Source organism: Equus asinus, chromosome 25 (genome assembly GCF_041296235.1).
Source record: "Equus asinus isolate D_3611 breed Donkey chromosome 25, EquAss-T2T_v2, whole genome shotgun sequence".
Taxonomy (NCBI): Eukaryota; Metazoa; Chordata; class Mammalia; order Perissodactyla; family Equidae; genus Equus; species Equus asinus.
The window spans coordinates 37,665,982-37,690,521 of record NC_091814.1 but is presented as its reverse complement, the minus strand read 5'-3'; the positions used below and the strand labels follow the sequence as shown (position 1 = coordinate 37,690,521).

General features: G+C 41.1%; 1 long non-coding RNA gene across 1 annotated transcript in view; it reads left to right on the top strand.

The window, feature by feature from the left end:
- LOC123280529 (uncharacterized) overlaps nucleotides 1-23,201 on the top strand; it is a 29,501-nt gene extending 6,300 nt beyond the window's left edge. The window contains exons 2-4 of the long non-coding RNA XR_006519467.2: nucleotides 16,193-16,357; nucleotides 17,541-17,641; nucleotides 22,509-23,201. This is a non-coding gene — a long non-coding RNA (uncharacterized lncRNA). The remainder of the gene's footprint in view (nucleotides 1-16,192; nucleotides 16,358-17,540; nucleotides 17,642-22,508) is intronic.
- The last annotated feature ends 1,339 nt before the right edge of the window (nucleotides 23,202-24,540 follow it).

Genomic DNA, 24,540 nt, shown 5'->3' with positions numbered 1-24,540 from the left:
TAGTATACATTGATTTAATTTTTGTGTATGATACGAGGTAAAGGCCTAAATTCATCTTGTTGCCCATGGATATCCAATTTTCCCAGCACCATTTTTGAAAAGCTAACCTTTCCTATTGAATTGCCTTGGCATCACTGTCAAAAATCAAATTAAAAAAATTAAGTACTGAAGCTTTATAATAAGTTTTGTAAACAAGAAGTGTAAGTCCTCTGATTTTTTTCTTCCTTTTCCTGATTATTTGGGCTATATTAAGTCCCTTGCGTTTCCACATAAGTTTTAGGATCAGCTTGTTAACTTCTATGAAAGAACCTGTAGGCTTTGGGTAGAGATTATATTGAAACTGTAGATCAATTTGGGTGAGTAAAAACTACTCCTGAATCATAAAAAAATGGTTGCAAGCAGATTCTGGTGTCAGATGACCTGAATTCACAACTAGTTCCACTTCCTACCACATCATCTCGGGCAAATTAATCTCTCTAAACCTTAGTTTCCTCATCTTTAAAATGGGAGTGTTAATAATACCTGCTTCTACTTGATCAGAATCAAAAGATACATTTCCTATTAAGCCCTTAACACAGTGCTTCTTGTTAGCTATTATTATCGTATTATTTATTATTCTGTGCCAGGAATTATGTAGACACTAGAGATAAAAAGAGTTAAATAAAGAGTTAGATAAAAAGTTGAAGAAATCTCTATAAAAGAGTCGGGGGCTGGCCCAGTGGTGCAACAGTTAAGTACTCAAGTTCCGCTTCGGTGGCCCGGGATTTGCTGGTTCGGATCCCAAGTGTGGACATGGCACCGCTTGTCAAGCCATGCTGTGGCAGGTGTCCCACATATAAATTAGAGGAAGATGGGCACGGATGCTAGCTCAGGGCCAGTCTTCCTCAGCAAAAAGAGGAGGATTGGCAGCAGATGTTAGCTCAGGGCTAATCTTCCTTAAAAAAAAAAATAAATAAATAAAAATAAAAAAATATAAAAGAGTGGGCTTGCCCTGGGTCCTGCGTGTGTGTTGCGTTGGGTGGGTGAGGGGTAAGAAGGTAGCATGGGTGTTGGTGGGACACAGGAAGATGGATCCTAGTAGGAAGACATGTGAAAGGGAAGAATGACTGACTCCACCAACTTCCTTTAAAAAAGAAGAAAAAACTACCCGTAATTTTATGTTCATTCAACCAACACACAAACTTCATACTCTCTATCTGCAATTAAAAATTGGTAACAAAGGCCTTATTCTCATATCCCTCTCCTGTTTAGTCTTGTTTTTTTTCTTTAAGACTTATGTCCATTTTTACTTGATTTCACAGAATAATATTGTGTCCATAGATGGACGTGTGTGTGTTTGGGGAGGGGTGTTATTGGACTCAAGCCCAAGGAGAAGCCTTGTGTTCTAGCCACCCTAAGAATGTTCATAAATGAACAGACATTTTCCCAAAGAAGATATACAGATGGCCAACAGGCAAGTGAAAAGATATACAACATCACTAGCTATGGGGAAATGCAAATCAAAACTACAATGCGATATCACCTTACACTTAGAATGGCTATAGTTAATAAGACAAGAAATAAGTATTAGAGAGGATGTGGAGAAAAGGGAACCTTCATAAACTGCTGGTGGGAATGCAAACGGGTGCAGCCACCGTGAAAAGCAGTATGGTGATTTCTCAAAAAATTAAAAGTAGAAATACTGTATGATCCAGCTATTACATTACTGGGTATTTATCCAAAGAACATGAAATCAATAATTCAAAAATATATGTGTACCCCTATGCATTATTCACAGTAGCCAAGATGTGGAAGCAACCCAAGTGACTGCCAATGGATGAATAGATAAAGAAGATGTGATATAGGTATACAATTGAATACCATTCAGCCTTAAAAAAGACAAAACCGTGCCATTTGAAACAATGTGGATGCACCTTGAGGGTATTGTGCTAAGCACAATAAGTCAGAGAGAAAGACAAATACCGTATGATTTCACTCATATGTGGAAGATAAACAAAGATAAGGAAGACAGATTGGTGGTTACCAGAGAAGAGGAAGGGGACAAGGGGTAAAGGGGCACACAGGTCTGGTGATGGATAAAAACTAGACTATTGGTGCTGAACACAATGCAGTCTATACAGGAACTGAAATAGAATAATGTACACCTGAAATTTATACAACGTTAAAAGCCAATATGACCTCAATCAAATAAAAAAAGAAAAGAATATCCCTAATAATAGCAATGCACTTTGACAATGGGACAATTGCTTGCTTTCTTTCCAGACAGTCTTCAGGTGACGATGAGACAAAGTCTTTAGCTGCTACATGATTTTCTGGTGCTAGGAGGCTGCCCTAGTGCGCTGAACCGCTTTGTTCTCGTCCTATTGGTTTTTAGGCTCCCAGAGTGTCTGATTCTCAAGCCTGCAATCCACACCGTCCTGATGTTTCCAGTTTCCTCCACCTCTGAGTCAGACAGCAAGATAGAGAGGAGCTCATTGTGCTCTGGTCTGGGCTCCCGAATAAAGCAGTTCCATGTTTGGAGGTGGTGCCTGATACATCCCGTTGGTCATGGGTCATTCCAACTCTGTAGGGACACTGAAAGAATGTATCAACAGACTTGCCCAGGTATCTAAAACACATTTTCAAAATGTCAAGTGACCCTTGATGACCAGTCTGCTGATTAACTGAGCATTCCAGGGGTCCTTGGAGGAGACAAACTGAGGCCAAGTTTTCAGTGTGTAATCAACTCTCCACTGAGTCAGAAAGCTCACTGCCAAACTGGAGCAGCAGTAGAACATGGAACTGGTCAGAATGATCATAGTTTCCCAATCACCATACTCTGCCAAGATTCTGTTTCAAATTCTCTATTCTCAGAGGAGCAGCCTGGGAATTTGGAAGTTCTTCACAGTGGTTTCTGGAGAAGCTCCTCCCTCCCTCCCCATTTCTACCATCTCAACCCTTCTGCTGTTCATGATACATCCTAGCTGCGTCAGCTTACTTCCATCTTTGTCTCCTCTCCCTCCTTTCACATTAGCCTGTGCTCAGTAGCAGAATCATTTTCTATTAGGAGTTGCCTCTGTCTTTCTTGGAACCTGCAATAATAGTTACTAGTGATGTAGAGATGATATTATGCCAGCAATCAAGATTCTCAACCAGCTGTTTACCACCCAGTCACAATCAGTTTACATGAAGAGATACAAAGTTTGAGACAAATGTGTGTTCTTTATTGTTAACTGAAGGGTTTTTCCCCATTAATAATGTAGGCTTCTTTTGAACTGGGACACTTTCTGCTTACACTATGAAGAGAGTCAAGGCCCTTACCAATATTTTTGGCTTCTTTATCCTGGGCCTTTCCAGGGAAGGTATGTCTCCCATAGTTGCATGGGAGATGGACTGTAGAATTCAAGAGAGATTGCGAATCTCAAGGGAAAAATCTCAAAGAAAGAGAACACACTAGATAAAAGTCTGAACTTTTAACCCTTCCATTCATTCCATTAAAAGTGCCCCTCCTTTGGGGCTGGCCCCGTGGCCGAGTGGTTAAGTTCGCGCGCTCCGCTGCAGGCGGCCCAGTGTTTCGTTGGTTCGAATCCTGGGCACGGACATGACACGGCTCATCAAACCACGCTGAGGCAGCGTCCCACATGCCACAACTAGAAGAACCCACAACGAAGAATACACAACTATGTACCGGGGGGCTTTGGGGAGAAAAAGGAAAAAATAAAATCTTTAAAAAAAAAAAAATGCCCCTCCTTAGCACCAAAACCCATTAATAATCTTGCACTTGACCATCCGTATGAGCAATCCCTTCTCTTCAAGGGAGAATTGGGGGTGAGGAGAGATGAGGCCTATTAGAAGTCAATAGATAAAAGAGATCCAAGTAGAGGAGTGAATAAAACTTGCAGAAAAGCTCATGGTCAAGGCAACTAATTGGTACTCAAATTAGAATAGGGACAGGAACACATAACCCAAGCTTCTAAGGAGATTTCGTATCAGAATCCATAGGCCATCTGGAGTCAGGCTTTATACAAAATGTAAAGGTCAGGGCAAAACCAGACAACCAGAGGAGAGGAGAAAAATACTTTCCAGGAATGCCCAGGAAAATGTCCAAGATCCAAATAGGGAATAAACAATATCTCAAATTGATATGAAAAATCCTCAGTCTAGATTCTGAGGGTCTCTACTAACTGATGCTTTATTTACTCAAGTTATCCATGTCTCCTTTTAAAGATCTACATGCATATGACCTCTAAGCTAATTTATATCACAATCCTTTGTTTCTTCACACTCTTCAATCATTCCCAATCATCTGGGGTACCCATTTCCCCAACTGGAATCATTCCCAATCATCTGGGGTACCCATTTCCCCAACTGGAACTCCCACTTCCACTTCTAACATATCTGAAAACTCATTCTCCGTTCAAGCTTTACTCAAAACTCACTCTTATAGGAACATATTCTAGGGCAAAACCAGGAAGTGAAAAGGATATTGGCAAAACCCTTGGCCCAACATGGGCAGTGAGTGGCTTTTTTCTCCCTCAGGTACTTCTTTTGTTTCTTTGGTCTGAATTATCTCTACATCTCATTTCTGACATGAGAAAAGATCTGTTCTGTGCAAAGAGATTTTAGTCTCTGTCTACAATTGAGCTGAATGCAATCCTTGGCATGGAGAATTTTCTGCGCTGTGCTATCTAGATAAACAGCTTTCCTTAGATTCTTGAGATATCTAAAGATGCCTTGTGAATTATTTTAGCAGGTAAGGATAAATGGCTGGGCCCTAGACCCAAATACCCACTTCATTGGGAGAATTTTTAAATCTATTTTCTGTGTATAATGTCAGTTTAAAACAAGATTGGACATCCCTTTAAAGAGATTGAAAACGACTGTTCCAGAGATTTCTGTTTTCATATATTTAAGCAGCAAAGGCCGATGCAAATGCTGGACTCTCACTCAATGTGAATGGATTCTGCAATCCTGAAAGCCTGATAGAAAACGCTTTTATAAATTGTACATGCTGCTTATAAAAATACGCTTTAACATTTAGCTGAAGTTTAACCTTCTCCTGTTTTTCTTGAAAACCTACCTCTAATCCCAACCAATTCGGGTTCCCCTTCTCTGTACTCACATAGGACCACGTGCTTATCAACAGTTGTATTAGTTTGCTATGGCCACCTTAACATAATACCAGCCTAGGGGGCTTAAACAACAGAAATTTATTTTCTCACAGTTCTGGAGGCTAGAAGTCCAAGACCAGGGTGCTGGCAGGTTTGGTTTCTTTTGAGCCCTCTTTCATTGGCTTGCAGATGACTGTCCTCTTGCTGCCTCTTCACATGGTCATCCCTGTGTTTGCATGCCCCTGGTGTTCCTTTGCATGTCCAAAATTCCTCTTCTTGCAAGGACATCAATCAGATGGATTAAGGCCAATCATAATGGCCTTATTGTAATGTAATCACCTTTTTAAAGGCTCTATCTAAATACAGTCACATTCTGAAGTATCAAGTTTCAATATATTAAATATGGGGGACACAATTCGGTCTATAACAACAGTATATGGCAGTTATGTGTAAACATGATTCCTCTAAGTCCATACCAATGCCTTCATTAATAACATATCTCTTGCGCTTAGCAGAATGCCTGGTATATATAGTAGGACTGAATCAGTGTTTGATAAATATATGGATGAATATACAAATGCCTCACAGTTATGGTCACTGAGGAGAGTTTTATTGATTTGCCTGGATTTAGCTGGAAGAAAAAAACTCTCTACATTGGGTATGAACTTAAAGACAATTGAACGTTGCTCAACAGCTCTTTATGATGACATCTTTGTCTCCAAAAACCAAATATCCCTGAAGTTATGGCTAATGAGGTAAAACTGCCAATTTTCTGCCACGCTATGTTATATCCATGTACTACTTAGTGCTCACTCACATGTGGATTGTAGTATCAGAACTGTTTAGAGAGTTAACAGTTAGGTGGAACAGGCAGAAGCTTGGGAGTAGAGAGTAAGATCAAATGAAAAATTCAGCAGATCAGCTCTTTTGATGTCAAGGAGACAAAACGAGATTAAGGAAACTGGGGCAGTACCTAGAAACATATGGATGGCAAATGCAAAATTCCATCAGTTTCCCCAGATGTTTGATCTACACCAAACTTCACTCCTCCCTGTCTGAAAGTATTCAGAAGAGTGGCTGAATGTGTCATCTTTATCCTGGGTTCCTCTTACGTGTTCAGACACAGTCAAGCCTCCCAGGCTCTTGACTCCCAGGAAGTTCGGGGCCTGGAAGGCAGTAATTTACTAGATTTTGCGCGTATCCTATGACATTTCTAGGATGTGACAATAGTATTAGAAGCAGTGGTAAAACATGTGTAAAGGTAGTAAAAGATGAGACGTATATGCCTGTCTGTGTGTTATATACATCTGGATATTTATCACCAAGTGTGAGGCAGAGCTGGAAACATCTATGACAGGGGTAGAAATCCATCATAATGAACTCCACAAGGCATCCTAGCCTTTCCGTGTAGAGAAACTTGGTAAAAGCACGTGAAACATGCCACAGAAATGAAACAGCTTCCTGACTCACTGTAGTGAATTAGCATGTGAAAAGAAGTTCTGTGGGCCCAGTAGGAAAGAATGGGATGTTTCACAGACATGGTTTCATCTTGTCCTCCTTTGAAAACTAAACTTTTTATGTGGTATATTCGAAGGCTGTGGTTTGGGAATTTAAGGGATGTTCTTTAATTGATTTGAATATTCAATACAGGAGAGAGTGCACAGAGATGAAGTATAATTACTCTGTGGTGACAGTGTTAAATACCTACAAAGAGAGCTGCTCTAGCTCGCCTCAGTTTAGAATTCTTTCCCGTGTTACAATACTGTGTGATAAGTGATGTGATAAGGACAAGCACAGGGTACAATTAGGATGCACGCAGGGTCACTAAACCAGGACTGAGTGGTCCCCGAGGAATGTAACAGCTAAGCTAAAATCTGAATCACAATAATATTAGCTGACCCTCATTGAGCCAGACACAGTTCTACATGCTTTACATACATTACCTAAATTAGTTAATGAATACTTTAACAATCCCTTGAGGTCGGCACTGTAATTTATCCCTAGCTTATAGTGAAGAAACAGAAGCATAAGAAGTGAGGTAACTTGCCCAAACCTAATATGGGTAGTAAGTGGCAGAGCCAGGGTGTAAAGTCAGGTTGGCTACCTTTGGCTCTTGACCTCTGCCCCACTCTGCAGTGATGACCAAGAGTTACCCTGGTGGTGGCTAGGAAGGAGGGCAGGGAAAAAGAGTCAGCGGGAAAAGACCATTCTCTAAAGAGGTCATAGGTTTTGTAAAGGCTCAGAGGTGAGTGAGTAGTTGAATGTGGCTAAAAGGCTGGAGAATTAAGCAGATGCCAAAATATGGAGGGTCCCATAAATCCTTTTAAGAAGTTTTGACTTTATTTCCAGACTATGTGAAACAATTTGTTTTGAGAGACCCAGAAGAGCTGGACAAATGAGACCAATCCTGGGAAGCTGGTCCTCATCCCAAACTGAGGAATATTGTAGGAAATTCAGGAATGGATTGTTTGGTAGTTTGCTAAAGTTCTTTTTTTTTTTTTTTTTTTTTTTTGCATAAAGCAAACTGAGTGAATGCCCTTATTCTAGGTGGTGAAGTCAAATGAGTTTTAGTCTCATCCCTCTTAAATGAGAATGTCACAGACACTTATCAAGGAGTCCAGGAAGCTGAGATGGACTTACTATCACCAGAAAACCAGGACTATCTGGCTCAGAAATGGGATTCCCTCAAAAATTTGAGGTCACCCAACCACTGCTTCTCTGGCAAAGTCTAAATCTGGTCATTAAAAGGCAGACAGGGTCCTTGCTGCAGATACATAGGGCGTTTGTCTTCATGACAATTCTCATTCCTGGTCTGAGGTCAAATTTTCTAACACCTGTAGGAGATAGGTCACTTGACAGTGTTTGGAAAGCCATTACAGTAGGCAGGTAAAATTCCTAAGTACTTGTTATCAAGCGAGATTAAACACAAGGATAAAATTTACTAAATTGACATTATCAAGCTTAGTGGTGTTCCATCTTTTTTGCAATTTTTAATTTCACCTTGAAATAAACCACAACTCAAGTTATCTGATTGCATGCTAGCAAAATGTTTCTTAAAAAAAAGAAATATATATATATGTATATGTATATGTATTTTCATATGTATATATGAAAAGAAAGAGAATAAAGGAGAGAGAGAGAGCTTTTTCCCAAGGTAGCTCAAAAACTAGCGTTCATTCAAAGCAGATGCGAATGAACAGGAAGTAATGTTTCTATCCATCCACTTAGCTTCCTACCTTTAGGGTATTATTCCACAGACTAAAGGTAAAAAATGAAGACACTTTAATCTTCCTCACACCTCAGGAGCTTCATTCCTATAAACTGACTTTTGAGTACCAGTGGCTACATCTGGATTCTGAGCAAATGACACTAAGCTTTTTTAGCCTCCCGTTAGAACAGGCAAACGCATCTGTCCTCCATTGACACACACCCAGCTAAAATGTTGCAGCCTTGGCTGGCCTTTTGTCATTGCTCTCTTGACAGCAAAATAACTATCATCTGGTTCAGCTGGATCAAAGGAGGACATGCATTTGATGTAGGGCTGTTCCTTTACAGTATGACACTTCATTATTATTACCTCTTTGGCAACATCATATGGAGATGAAAAATAGGCGTCCTTTGATATGCAACAGAAACAATGACCAGACCTACAGATTGAACTTGACTGTTTGCCTAGTAGGCTCTTTCAAACTGCTGTTTCCACAGTTCCTCCATTCTTTGGAGGTTGCTTCAGACATTGGGTTTGAGAAAACCTTGAAGTTTGAGCCAAAAACAGCAAGACAGAGAGATTGTTGATACATCTGCTCCGATAGAGAAATGAGGATGTACCACAGTTTATCCACAGATCCCAGTGTGCCAAACAGTAGGGCTTGTCTCAGGCTGTCTGAATCTCCACCCCTAATCAAAGACCTCTGCGTCAGAAATGTTGGCTACCCGAGTTTTTTCACATATGTTATTACTTTCCAAGCTGGGAAGTTGAGAGGTCATTTTACACATGAAGAAACTGAGGTTCAGAAAGGATGAACAGTATGGATAAGGTCAAACTAAATTGTTTAGGCCGCATCTTAGGCTAGATGCCACTGAACAGAGCATTTCCAAATCTTTTCATTTTTGGTTAGTCTTATAAATTTCAAATTTTACTTTGGTCACTTGAGTATGGATAATGGAAATAATTCCAGTGAAAATAAATATGGGAAAGAGTTTGGAGGGGGTGGGATTTTTGAGTGTGGACATATAGTATAGAATAGAATAAGGAATAAACTATAGAATATAGAACAGAATAAAATAATGAAAGGATAAAGAAAAAGAAGAGGATACTTATTATGGGTTGAATTTTGTCCCCCAAAAAGATATGTTGAAGTCCTGATCCCTAGTACCTGTGAAAGTGACCTTATTTGGATATAGGGTCTTAGCAGACGCAATCAAGTTAAAATGAGATCATTAGGGTGGTCTCTAACCTAACATGACTGGTGTCCCTATAAGAAGACGAAAGTCTCATGTGAAGAGACAGACACACAGGGGAGAATGCCAAGTGATGACAGAAGCAGAGATCGGAGTGATACAGCTGCAAGCCAACAAATGTCAAGGGTTGACAGCTACCACCAGAAGCTGCGAAGGGGCAAGGAAGGATTCTCCCCTGCAGGTTTCAGAGGCAGGGTGGCCCTGCTGACGTCTTTATTTTGGACTTTAAGAGTCCAGAACTGTGAGAGGATGAATTTTTGTTGTTTTGAGACTCCAAGTTTATGGTACTTTGTTATGGCGTTCCTAGGAAATTAATAGAGGGCTTATGAAGAGGAGCCTGAACCTGAGGTCATCCATCTGCCCCCTAATGTGAGGTAGAATTAAGGAGATTCACCTGTCTGCTCAAACGCCGAACATTTTCAGAATCTTCTTTATGTTCCCTTTAGAAAATCAAAACAATCTTTGCTTATGTTCAGCTTTCTAACATCTGTCCACTTCTTCACAATGGTACAGAGACCTCTGAAGCCGACTAGACGATTTCATTTGATTTCAATTCTGTGAGCAGCCCATGATATACTCTGTCCAGTCCTAGAGACTTGAACTCATTTAAGGCAGCCAGATGAATCTCAACCCATCTTGACACTGTAGTTTCCTCTTGACAGTGTTCTATCTTCTTCAACCCGAAGTTCAACCTTGTCAATAGGCAGAACTGACAACAATTAGATTTGGAGAAGTTCCATTTCCTCACGTTAACCATAGTGGACTTGTGTCGGTTTTTGCCTAACACACAACTCTCTGTGTATATAGTGGGGTACCTTGCATTGTGTATAGTGTTGCTGGTCCACACTTATCCAGTCCCTTCCTCCAAAAATCAAAGTAAAGCAGCCTCACCTCTTGCCATCCTCCTCTCTAGGACTATGTATGGGCCACAAGTGACACAAAGCAACCCAAACATGAAGGGATATTTGAATTATTCAAAGCAACATTGTATCTACGCTTTGTCAACTGCTACGCCCTGGCCACATTGTTTTGCTAAGAGGCGATTCTATACTTCCTCTTTCTTGCTTCTGACTTTTCTTCAACATAAACAGTTGTTTCTTGTATGTACTTTTAAAGTACATCTTTGTTTGCCACCTAAGAATGAATTCTAGAAGTGCAATCTCTGGGTCATAAATTATGATGACCCCGAGATTTCTGACACAGATCTCCAATTGCTTGGGGAACAGGTTGTACCAGTTTACAGTCCCAGGTGGAAAACGCTTGATTTTTGTCAACTTCATAAAACCTTTTTACTCTTATAAAGTTAGAAACTGTGTACGTTTTATTGTAAACTTACCTATTTGCAAATCTACCTACAAACTAGAAATCAGACAAGGATAATTTTGAAGCTGATGTGTTCCTTTAATCCTAATTCATATTAGAGTTCTCCTTTAAAAAATAATGTTTTTTAAAGTTTGCCAGTGTAACAGCACCTGTACAACAAATAACACACAGTTAGGGGCATAATAAGAATGTAAATAAATGAACATGAATTAATGTCTGCATGAGAGGCCAGTTTGAGGAATGGAAATCCATAACATTGCAAAGAACATAATCAAGTGTTTTTATTCTTAATTACAAATTTCCTTAGTCAGTAATACAAGAAACAATTCAAAGAAGAGTACTATCGATATTTTGCCAAATATTATTTTGTTATTCTTTAGTATTTACTTTGGAATGAGTGACTTATTAACAAAGTACAAACAAAACCACAGATAACAGATACAGAGTGAAAAGTAAATCTCCTTCGCATCCTATGTTTGAATCTCCTACTTGCCTTCCAAGAGGCAGCTACTATTACAGCGAAACATTTTTAAATGATATTAGTTCACTGAGGCATTCCCCAAATTCCATCAATCAATGAACACCATTCCTATAGATCAAAGCTTGCTTTGCAAAGCATTCCACAATTCCTCTTTCTACACTTGGATGAAGAGAGCGTGGAGGGCTCCACCATGATGAGTGACATCTGGAGACCAACATCACTTCCCACATTACCCCGGGGAAGGAGGCAAACATCTGTGGAGTGTCTGCCTTGCCTTCCCAAAGAAAGCCTGAGAGCACGTTTCTACGTTCTAAGAGTGACATCCACTGGCGTGCAATCATAACTGCATGTGTCAGGCCTTCCAGGATCTGCAAACGAGAAATCCTTGAGTTAAACATTATGCCAGGCACAGTGATTCTCAGGCATTCACCCATGCAATACTCCTAAATTTCCCAACATAGTGACCACCTTTGTCTACTCTGAGTCTCAGAAGAGAAGATACGATAAATACCACGTCTAGATATGCTGCATCAGCAATAGTGACGTGCCTCTGGCCATTCATGCATTTGTAGAACAAATAATTTTGAGCGTATTGCACATAAACTACACACCAGTTACTGAACATCTCACACAGTGCTGGGAATAATGACGAAAAAGACACAGTCCCACTCTCAAGGGCATTTCAAATAAAAAAAAGAGGTGACACGTGCACAGATAACAATTGGACATGGAGCTGCACATGGCAAATCCTGCATTCATCTGTGCACTTGTTTGGACTTCACAGATTATTTCATTTAGCTCTCACAACAATTCTAGAATAAGAAGAATTTTACATATAAGAAACCCACAGTTATACAATGATAAATGTCTCAGTACAATTTGACTCGATTCCCAAATCTGAGCTCCCAACACAAGCCTATGCAATCCATCAGCTTAGCTCAGAGATCAAGGGCAATGTGTATTCCTTCCAGGTTTTTCAGCCTGTATCTTATTTTGTGTTTTAAAAGGTTATATCTATCACAGACTCAGTAAAGAATTTCTATTCCTATAGAATTATTTCTCCATTACAACTACTGTCAGACATGGTAAGATTACAAAGATATAGGAAAAGAAATCTTGAAAGTCATCAAAACTGGTAAACCTTTTTCTTCTTTATATTCAGATTCTTGTTAAATTTCCTGCTGGTTTACCTATTAGCAGACTTGATAGGTCCTTAGTTTGTAACTCCTTGTCAGCTAAACTGTCCTAGGGGGAGAAATTCTGGCTTATACACTCTTGGTCACCCAAACAAACCCCAACTTTGTCATGGTTTGATCAGAGAAGCAAAACCACGAGGACGTTTTGTGTGTAACAGGAGATTAATGTAGAGATTCGACCTCACACAATTGCAGGGGCTGGCTAAATAGTTTACTTTCTGCCGTTGTTTGCACATCTCTGGCTGGGCCTGAGGTCAGCCAGGCAGGCAGGCAGGAAGGAAAGATGGTTGTGAAGTGAGGGAGAGCAATGACAAATTGGAACCCATAGGACAAGCGGGAACCCGTGTTGGTCTCTTAGAGGCTCCAAGCCTCCAACTTCGATGACATGGGTTACCTACAGGAGGAGCTGGCACTCTTTATCACAGAGCTAAACATGCACTTGGCCCAGGCATAGAAGGTGAAGGACAAGTCTGGTGGCAGCAGGAAGTGTCCAGCTCCTGTCCCATGCCAACAAGATGAACCAGCAGGCCCAGGACCAAGTATGTAAGCTGCACCAATTGTCTGAGTCTAAAAACAATATGGCTGCTGCTTATTTCCACCTTCCAAACCATGTGCAAAATGTCTCCTGTGACCCCGACTAGCCCGGAACTATGTCATGAAGGAAATTCTGGGAAACGTCGATCCAGCTTAGATAAATTGACACAAGACAAAGCAAAGCCCAGTACACAAGCAGAATTATTTTGCATGATGTTTTACTTAAATATCAGTTATTTGTTTCTCTCTAAATCTTTACAACGGCAATCTGTGGCTGATTTAGCTAAATTAATATGTCAATTCCAATCTAATGGCCAGATAATAACTAAGAAAATAGGCTCCCAGTCATGAGGAATAACAACGTGAACACTTTGTTTTACCTAATGAAGGTATCTTGTAGGGTATAAGGGAAATGGAAAATGGACACAAAAACCAACATACGCATTCTTAGAAGACCAAAATTCTTCAATAATCTTAGTATCTACCTGAGTTCCTTCTAAGTCATCATCACCAGGAAACAAGTATCATTTTAGCTAGAGCAGCAGGAGACCAATGCTGGAGCTCTAGGCTTTCTGAATACAACCATTGACAAGATGAGATTCAGTCTGCTCATGACTTCATGAAGCTGGAATCTGAGACTACACCCTCCAATTGTACATAGCATGATTCTGTATACAAGGTGGCTGCCCACAGGTCTTCCCACCCACCCCCCTTGGCGTTACTGCAGTAATAACCACAGCATGGGATCCCGGACGCTTCAGAAGTTCTTTGGGGAGAGCAGACGCTCCTCAACAGGGTTCATTTAGGACAGGACTCAAACAGCAATGGAATGTATCTCTGGTCATTACAATGCATTCTTTCACATTCAACCATTTCCAAAATCTCTTCACAGACTTGGTGGATTGAACAGAAACTCTTGATTGATTAATCAAAGCAGCTTAATTCTTATAAAAATTAATGTTAATCCATGCACAACTTTAATATAGTTGGAGCATAGAAATAAATCCTAGTTACAGTCTTCTGGTCTCTCAATAGACTTAATAAAAAATCTGAGTTTACCTAATCCTTTCTATTTTATTCCATTTATAATGTCAGCTTTTGGAATAAAGCACATGACATATCCAAAAGTACCACCTCTTGGCGCCGGCCCAGTGGCGCAGTGGTTAAATGTGCACGTTCCGCTTCGGCGGCCTGGGGTTTGCCGCTTCAGATCCCGGGTGTGGACATGACACTGCTTGGCAAGCCATGCTGTGGTAGGCGTCCCACATATAAAGTAGAGGAAGATGGGCATGGATGTTAGCTCAGGGCCAGTCTTCCTCAGCAAAAAGAGGAGGATTGGTGGCAGATGTTAGCTCAGGGCTAATCTTCCTCAAAAAGAAAAAAAATACTGTCTCCATTTGCAAATATGTGACTATTTAAGGTAAACAGATATCACACTTTTCAGTACTCTATAGTTAAGTGGGTAGGAGACCTATGAGTGGCTCGGTTAAATCAACATAAATATATGTTGAAACCTCCCATATGTTGGTGGATTATCATGATCTAATTAGGCTGATGGTATCACTGCCTTTTGCACACTCCAAGTTTGGACACTCTGGATACTCGACCCTTATGAATTAATTATGATTGCTTCGGAATCTGATCAAAGTGTTGAGTTTAAATTATTTTTAGAATATAAGGATAGAATTTGGGCACATCATCTCAAGCTAAATAAATCAATATTTTGCATTCTATATTGAAGACCATTACCAGTGGAAAACGAATTCTTAAAAATAAAATCATTGTATAACATCAGAAGTTTAGTATGAAGGGATTATTAAATACCAGGACGCTAATCATGAAAATGGAAGGCATTGCTGTATTTGGCCAGGAGAAATTTCTGTGTAGCAAGTCTATGCTTGCATGACAGAAAAACCAGAGCAGCCTTCCAATTGAAATCATAATAAAAAGAAACCATATTGCAAGAATAACGCTAAAGCATCCATTAAAACTCATGCCTATGTGTCTAAAAGGTATTACAAATTGGGGGACTTGGACAATAATAAAGACTTAAAGTAGATGGGCACCCAATCCCAAAGACTGGGAGATCTGAGAGAGGAGCCCAGAAAAATAATATTGTGGGAGATTCCACACCAAAAAGAGTCAATCTATGTATGTTATAGGGGTCCTTGTGGATTCATTTAACTGGTGGGTACCTTAGTCTCCCCTCGGGGAGTCAAATAAAAAATTGCTCAAAAACAGCACAGATCTAAGTAGGGCCTTATGGCCTATATCTGCTGAGAAAGAGCTGTACCAACAGGACTTTCCTCTGATGTGCTCCGTGGGACACAGCCACATTCACACTCATTTAAAACATAGTTTGTGTTCTTGACAGTGGAAGAGAAACATATTAATTAAGTGCCTAGTCTATGGCAAGCACCAAGTCGTGTATTTTTCTCATAACTTTCTTATAACAAAGTTATTTTCTTTTTTATCGTTATCTCTATTTACTTGTCAGGAAGTTGAAGCTCAAAGAGGTGAAATAACTATTTGGGAGTTGATACGTGGAAGAGCTAGACTGGAATCCAAGTCATTCTGACTCCAGATCCACATACTCCTTGTAGGGCACCATTTTGCTCTTGACAGCAGCACTGTGCTGCCCACTGGCTTTGGCTCTGCTCGCTGCTCCCTTGGCCCAAACCCTTTGAGACCAGCTCTCGGCCTTAGAGCCTGGCTTGAGTTCCCTGGGGATTTTGGAATCCCTAGACCTCTGTCACCTCTTCCAGAATCTTTTACTATACTTTATTTTGCCCAGGGTGGAAGGGGCAGGAGGGTGGCAGGATTTCCTCACGATGTTTCTGTCATAGATACTCCCTCTGTCCTCAAAGCTGCCAGAATACCTCACAGAATCTCTTCTATAGGACTTTCGGGAAAACAGAAATACAAGAAGCCATGCCACAAACTCCCCCTGAAGCAAAGAAGCCCAGAGCCAGCTCCCTATTTAAATGGAAAAAAAGAAAGGGAAAAAAGCCAAGAGAAAAAAAAATCTAAATTAAACTTCAAAAACTTATACTACTGCCAAGGTACTTCACATAGTGCAATGAGACCTCTTCTGATTTGCTTTTTAGGACACTTGCTTTAGCTGCAGGATGAAGACTAGGGTAGGGCAGAAATGAATACAAGGAGATCGGCAAGCAGGTCACTGAAGTAATCCCAGAGAGCACAGAGAGGTGGCAACTGAGGACAACCAGCAGTGGCAGTGGAGATGGAGAAATATCAAATATACTTGAAAGGTAAAACCCAAAGACGAAGTTATGGACTGGTGGGGGTCAGAGAAGGAAGATGTCAGCAATACTCTTTCTATATGTGTATGTTTGTGTCTTTAATCCTCATAGCAACCCTAGGGTATAGATACTATTAAAGCAACTAGAGACTCTAGAGAGTGTGTACGAGCAGCGTCATAACAAAGCACTATAGTGTCTGACATAATTAGTGTTTGACCAAAGCCCTTCTCCCATGATCCATCACCAAAAAGCAACATTACTGTTCTTTGCTGAATAACAACAAATCCAGACTTAGTAAGGAGAGACTTATTCAAAAAGGATTATTGCCAAGGGGAGGGGGAAGGGACTATTGCAGTAAGGAGAGCACTGTGACAGGAGGACTTGCAAGTCTCCGGAGTTAAGCAAAAGGGGATTTTCTTCTACGGAGAGTCATAAACGGGGCTGGGAAGAACTGAGTACAGGGAAGTGGGATAAAAGTTTGACGTGATCAGACAGTAGATCAGAGACTGTTTCACCCCGAGCCGGCTTATTCTCAGGAGGGCTGTGTGCTGGCCTGAGTGAGGGGCAAAGTTCAGGCACTTGGCGGAAGGAGAGAAGCGCAAAATCAAGGTTGGGCTAACAAACATTTTGTACCAATTGATCAATGGGGACAAGTAGTTCAGCTAATTATCTATGGGGCAAAGAATGGGAATTATAAGGGACTGTGTCTGGCCTTGTCATAGGTAAACAAGAGGGGCATCCACGAGGATGAGGAAAGGTGGCTTTTGCAGTAAGCCATTTTCCAGGACACAAAGGGTAGGGGGGATTTCGTAACCTTCACTGTTTTCCAGGACCGGTTAAAATTCAACATTGTATCTTTTATCACGTTTAGTGTTGACACATCTAAGCAGTTAGCTGGTGTGCGAAGACAAAGGTCAATACCCTGGTCACAAAATGTTTATTAGGCACAGGCTGTGAACTGCTGTCATTTGATGGCCATTCTACTGGGCTATGACATTGATGTTGCCTCCTATGCATCTCCTTTTAAATGGACATATTCTTGGAAAACTGTAGAACTAAAAACCCTTTATAGCCTATAACAGGATTCCAGAAAGGAAAAAAAGCTAATATTTTCACAAGATGTACTTGGAGCGAAGCATATTCATTTGTTCATTCATGCAACAATATTTAATGATCCTCTACCACCTGCCAGGTTCTCTCCTACACCACCTACACCACAGGGATTCAGCCATGAAAAACAACAACTAACACCCTACGCCCGTGGAGCTTTCAGCTAGTGGGAGAGCTAGTCAAGTAAGTAGACAAATGCATAAACTCTATAATTTCTTTTCATGATGAGAGTTATGAAGAAAATTAAATTAGGCTAAAGAAATAGACTGTGATGGGTAAATGATCCTTATTTTATAAAGGAAAATCCAAGAAGGCTACTTTGAGGAGAAATTTTAACAGAGATCTGAATGGTGGTGAAGAGGGAGCCATGCAAAGAGACGGGGAAGAATATTCCAAGCAAAGTCATAGGCATGTGTAAAGGCCCTGAGGCACCAATGGGCTGAGCAGTTTGAGGAAAAGCAAGAAGACCAGTGTGGGCTGGAGCAAAGCGGGAGAAGGAAATGGGGAAAGAGCAGTAGGTAGAAATAGAACGAGAACATTTCTTTCTTCTTTTCTTTTTGTGTATTTCTATCATTTCTTTTAATCCTCACAATTACCCACTTTATGTTGGGGGGAGGGGAGGAACCCGAGATTCAGAAATTTTCAGTGTGTTTCCTAAGGTCACACAGCTAATAAGGGCGGAACTGCTACCTGATTGGTCAGTCTACCTTCACCAATTAGAAGGAACACAAAAAGGCAGATGAGTGGAGCCCACTCACGAGCCACTTCGCCAGCTCCACATCCTCGCCTAAGCTGACTGCTCCCAGTCCTGTACTTCTTAGGGTAATCGACATGCTTCGTAATTTAACGCTAACCTGGGCTCTTGGACCCCAGTTTTTAGACTCTCAGCCAATTTTAAGGAGCAGGCCTTAAGGGTTTGTAACAGAGCTCCTCGCTCATAAACCCTCAGTGCTTCTGCGGGGTTCCATTCCTGGCTCCCGGGAAGGCTCTGCAGGCTAGTTTGAGGCACAGCTGTGAAGGGAAGACTCTCTCTCCCTTTTTTGGAGTTCTTCCCGCCTCTAGGCAGCCTGATCCTTCCTCTCTGGGTATGTATCCAAACTTCCATCCCCAAGGGGTCAATTCTATAATCAATTACAGCAGAAGTTTGCTCACATCCACTTGTCCACTAAAGAGTTAGCTAAACTGTGTGAGAAGATTTAAGAAATAACCAAACTGGCATTTACCTTCCAAAAGGGAACTTCTAAAGACAGAAAACCCAACATGGTGTTTCACTGTCTTGTCTCTAAAGTAAGGTCCTTTGGGAATTACTGGCAGCAGTCTGCCCAACTTCTGCACCAGGAAGATTTAGATAGAATTGTTGTTAGTAATCACTCTTCCAATTTCCCACTACTCACTCTCCTGTTGGTGCAAACCTGGGAAGGCCTCCGAGCCTTCCCACTTCATTGCTGTGTGACCTTGGGTAAGTTACTGAATGTGTTAGCCCTGGTCCCTTATGAAGCAGATGTCAACACAGGATCAAATGAGCAGGGATTCTACTAGGGAGACAGCTGTGAGAGAAAATGGGGCAGACTGTGAGAGCCATCAGACCACGATGCAGATCTGACCCTTAGTGCCCCATGGAGGCCGAGGAAAGGTCAGCCAGGCCATCAGTCATCCCCAAGCCAAAGCCGGCTGTCAGAGGTGTCCTGTGTCTCCAGGAATGGGTCTGCCTGAGTACTTCTGCTGTACTCTGTCACCACGGGAGCAGCCGCTCAGAAGCGTGGCCTCAGTGAGAACACACGTAGATGTGGTTTTTCAGAGCAAAGCTGGAGTTGGTTGCAGTAAATTTTACAAAGAGCCTTCTCTCTCTCTCTTTTTTTTTTTTTTGGTAAGGAAGACTGTCCCTGAGCTAACGTCTGTGCCAATCTTCCTCCATTTTGTATGTGGGATGCTGCCACAGCATGGCTTGTGGGATGTAGGTCTGTGCCCAGGATCTGAACCTGGGACACCTAACACAGGCCACCAAAGTGGAGCACATGAACTTAACCCCTATGCCACTAGGCCGGCCTCATAAGGCACATTCTTATGGCTTCCACACTGAGCCTCTCTAAATCTGTTTCCTCATCCTTAAAATGGGCATAGTGTACTATTGAAAGCACATGTCAGTGAAACACCAAGATATTTACATTATCTGTGAAAGATAATTCTAATATAATCATCATTTAGTTTTTACTTGCAGAATTTAAAAAAAAAACCATATTTTTCGTAACCCCAAGAGAATATGGCAGCCTTTTATACAGGTGAAGTATAAGAAAATCAGTTATTACAAGATTAATAAGAAAGTTCAATCTTCTCTAATGAATAATGAATATAATTCTTAATTAAAACAAGTATTATAGACTCAAAGTTAAGGATTATTAGAGTAGATGATGCCCACAGGGCACTTCTTATGACCAAACCCCCCAAATTTTATAATGACAAGATACAGGATAAGTATAGATTTGGTAAGAAACTTTCTTCATCCCTTTGGGTCTTGTGTTTATATATTTAAGCTACCTAACTGACAAATATTCTTTTCCTCCTTCTTATATTTATTATTAAAAGAAAGAAGTTAAGATTGTTTAGTTCTCTCTATTCTCAAAGACCACATTAATAGCTCAAATGTTCTAACCCTCTTAAACCTCCTTCTGTTGGAGCTGTGCCCTCTGGAGGCCTATTAATTTTAATTAAGACGGAAACAAAGATATTTTGAGCCTCTAACAACTTGTCTCCACAGTTTGTGTTCATAATGAAATGAAATCCTACATGTGAAGCACTTAGAATAGCGCCTGACACATAGCGATGCTCAGTTGATAGCAGTTATGATGATGACTTGTGTTACCCTTTCCTACAGCTCCCACCTGCCTAGGCGGGTTCCTTCCCTGGATGTCCTTAGGCTTCTTCCTTCAGGTCCAAATCCCGCTGAAGTCCTGCATGGATGCTGCCACCTCTATGAAGGCCTTCCCCATCTTTCTCCCAAAGCACTTTAGTACTCTCTTTTATCTCATGGGTTTTCTTCTCCCTCACAGGTTTATGTCTTGCATCTGCTATTGAACAGTAAGCAGTAGGTGATTTGAAAGGAAGACCTCTGTCTTATTTATTTTTATGTTCTCTACAATACCTGGCTGGGCAATTGGGACATAGAAGAAGCTGATGAATGTTTGTTATTCACTATAATCAAGAGGTAAAAATCTGGTGGATAGCGATAGCAAACAGGATCGGCACATGCAAAGCGAGGAGGAGCAAGTGAGAAGTTCAATGATTGCCTGGGAAGGAGAAAAGGCACTTTGAAGAAGAGAAAGTAGCTTCTGCGGCTTTAGGCATCTTCTTCTTCCCTTCCTTCTTCCCTCCTTCCCTCCAAAACTGATTGAAGGCCAGCTGTGTTCAAGGTGCTGAGGAGGAAAAAGGAAAACAGAATAGTAGCTTTGGCTCATTGAGTTGCTTTTTGGGTACCAGGCACTTTAGATTTATCTTTTTAATTGAGGTATAATTGACATATAACATTATGTTAGTTTCAGGTATACCACATAATGATTTGACATTTGTATATATTGCAAAATGATCAGCCACAACAAGTTTAGTTAACATCTGTCACCACACAGTTAAAAATTTTTTTCTTGGGGCTGGCTAGGTGGTGCAGTGGTTAAGTTTGCATGATCCACTTTGGAGGCCTGGGGTTCACCAGTTCGCATCCTGGGTGAGGACCTATGCACCATTTGGCAAGCCATGCTGTGTCAGTTGTCCCATATATAAAGTAGAGGAAGATGGGCACAGATGTCAGCTCAGGGCCAGTCTTCCTCAGCAAAAAGTGGAGGATTCACAGTGGATGTTAGCTCAGGGTTAATCTTCCTCAAAAAAACCACTTTTTTTCTTGTGATGAGAACTTTTAAGATCTACTCTCTTAGCCATACATTATTTTATTCTATCCTCACATTAGCATCCCAAGAAGAGTGTTATTAAGCCGCAATGGAGAAATCTAAAGATTTGAGAAGTTAGACCATTTATCTGGGGTGACACTGTTAGGAAGTGATAGGGCTAGGCCTGACACCCTGGTGCCTGACTCGCCCGTGTTGTGCTGACTTTTGTGTTGATAGATGCTTGAGTTCCAACCTGTAGACCCTCCCAGACAGCAAATCATGCAGCTACTTAGAAAAGAAAACTGAAAGTTAAGAATGGAGAAGAAATCACTGAGTTTGGTTCAAAACATTCCAGGTATTTCTGCTAAGAGATTTGCTGCTAAAGGATCCTTGCATTTGCCAAACTAGGAGAGCACTGTGCCTGACTCCCTTTCTCTGGATTATTCATCAGAAACAAATGATTTTAAAAATCTTTGACCCATAAAATCTTAAAGGATGCCTCTTGAAATTCTCTTATAAGGAGGAACATTGTCCCCAGTGGGAGTCCTGCTGGGAATCTAGACTGGGTTTGTTTCTCTGTAATAACTTGTTATTCGACAAAGCGGATGTCGGGGAGCCCACAGAAGATGAAAATCTCTGGGATTTGGGTGTGTTCAGAAAAACATATTTGCGGCAGAGTGAGATTGTCTCCGTTTATGTCATTGGGTTGGGTCTGACCATGGGCCGACGCCTCTCAGTGGCTCATCGGTGTTTTGGGTTTCTAAGCCCTGAATGCCTCTGGACAGTAAATCCTGGTGGAAAAAAAAAGAAAGCTCCTTTGGAGCTTGACTGTACAGAGAACAAAAGAGGGACAGTAAGGAGAGCCAGAAATTCATGTCTCCTCCAGAGAAACCAAACTATGTCTCAACACTCAGAATGTCTTACCTCAGTATAATCTTATGAAACAAATGTTAAACTACATGGGGGAAGGAGGCAATGGGCCGTGAAGAGAGTAAAAAACAAGGTGTCTGTACTCTTCCAGAAAGGGACATAATTATCCTTGGTAAGTAATGGCTACATGGCTATTTTCATGTAGCTGAAGGAAATTTATACTTGACCAACAGGACTTTCCCACATGGAGGGACAAAGAAAAATTGAAATGTCCCTAACTGGCATTTAATTGCTCCTTTTTACAGCTCTTAACGACAATGTGTGACAACATCCCAGAAACATGACACAGTGGGTAAAGGTGACTTGGAGTGAGGACAAACCAGCATCTACATTCTGACTCTGACATCCAGCCTGTTGTACCTTGGACAGGCAAGATAACCTCTCTGATCCTCAGTTTCTGCTGGTGTAAAATGGTGAATATAATACCAACTTTGAAAGACTGTAATGAGGAGTAAAGAAAATAATGTAGAAAATTATCTGGCACAGTACCTTGGACATAGTAGGTATTTAATAAAACTTTCATACGGTCATAATCAATTAAAAAGTAAAAGCAAATAGCTATTTATTTTTTCTTTTTCTGTCTGACAATGATAAGTTTGATGTATTTTCAGTCAGCAGGGGCAATTGTTCAGTTGATTGAAATGATCAAATTTGTCAGTTGCTTTGGCATCATTCTGACCCGGCTGCTATGGTTTGAATGTCTGTGTCTCCTCCAAATCCATGTGTCAAAATCTTAATACCCAATATGATGGTCGTAGGAGGTGGGGTCTTTGGGAGGTGATTAGGTCCTGAGAGTGGAGGCCTTCTGAATGGGATTAGTGCCCTTATTAAAGAGACCCCACAGAGCTCCCTAGCCTCTCTCGCCATGTGAGGATACAAGGAGAAGTCTGAGACCCAGAAGACGGCCCTCCTCCAACCACGCTGGCTCCCTGATCTCAGATTCCCCACCTCCAGAGCTGTGAGAAATAAATTTCTGTTGCTTATAAGCCACCCAGCCTGTGGCACTTTGTTATAGCAGCCTGAAAGCACTGAGACACCGCCTTTTAGTTGTTTTGTCGACGTTCTTCTTTGATGCTTCTTTAACGAAAAGGTTAAGTAAAAATAAGAGAATATTCTTCAAAGCTCCTTCCAGTCACTAAAACCATGCTTTTTTTTTGAGGAAGATTAGCCATAAGCTAACATCACCACAAATCCTCCTCTTTTTGCTGAGGAAGATTGGCCCTGAGCTAACATCTGTGCCCATCGTCCTCCACTTTATACGTGGGGTGCCTGCCACAGCATGGCTTGATAATCAGTGCGTGGGTCTGTGCCCAGGATCAGAACCAGTGAACCCTAGGCCACTGAAGCAGAGCATGTGAACTTAACCACTGCATCACCAGGCCGGCCCCTAAAAACATTCATTTTTCATCTGAACTTCATTTAACTAGGCATCCTGTATTTGACCTTTGTAGTCCTTGGTCTATACATTAACGATCCTCTAAGGGTAAGAGTACCTACTTTATTCTTTTCATCTTAAGCCTGTTTTTTTCAAGTTTTGAGATCTCAATTCACCTAGAACTATCCTATGGAGATTTGGTTAAGAAAACAAAATTCATCTTATCTAGTTTCATTAAAATAAGTTTGCGATATATGTTTTTCCATATTTTCGTAATGAAGTTCCAATTATATTCACGTGGAAAACTCCAGGTGCCTAACACCTGATCCTTTTCTCATGGCCCATCTCTAGACCTCCTCAGAAAAACACATTTTTGGGTGTGAGGTGCATATGGGGGAGGGCAAGTAGAATTGAAGTATGCTAAGTGTGGGGTGTGGTTTTCTAACGGACAAGAACAATGCACTCTTTTATGTTTCTGTTCCATAGCATGTCTCCCCTTGGATGTCTCAGAGACAAACAGATCCACAGTTAAGCTCATCATCTCTGCTTCCCATCTCTCCCAGACCCACCTCTTTTTCTCCCTACTTTGGGGGAATGACCTCACAATTCACCCATTTACCCGAGCTCTTCTGGAGCCTTCCCTGTCTTACTGTCTCATCAGCACAAGTTGGTCACACCATCTCCTTGATATTTCTCAAATATGTACCTTCCATTCCATTCCCATCACCACTGCCCTGGGTTAGGCCTCATTTATCATTTCCTAACTGGCTTTTTAACTCCAGTCTCCATCTAGAGTGAGAGGTCTAGCCTGATCCATTATCCACACTCTCCCGAGTGACCTTTCTGAAACAAGTCTGATCACTTCACTGCCCTGGTATAAAGCTTTCAGTGGCTTCCCAGTA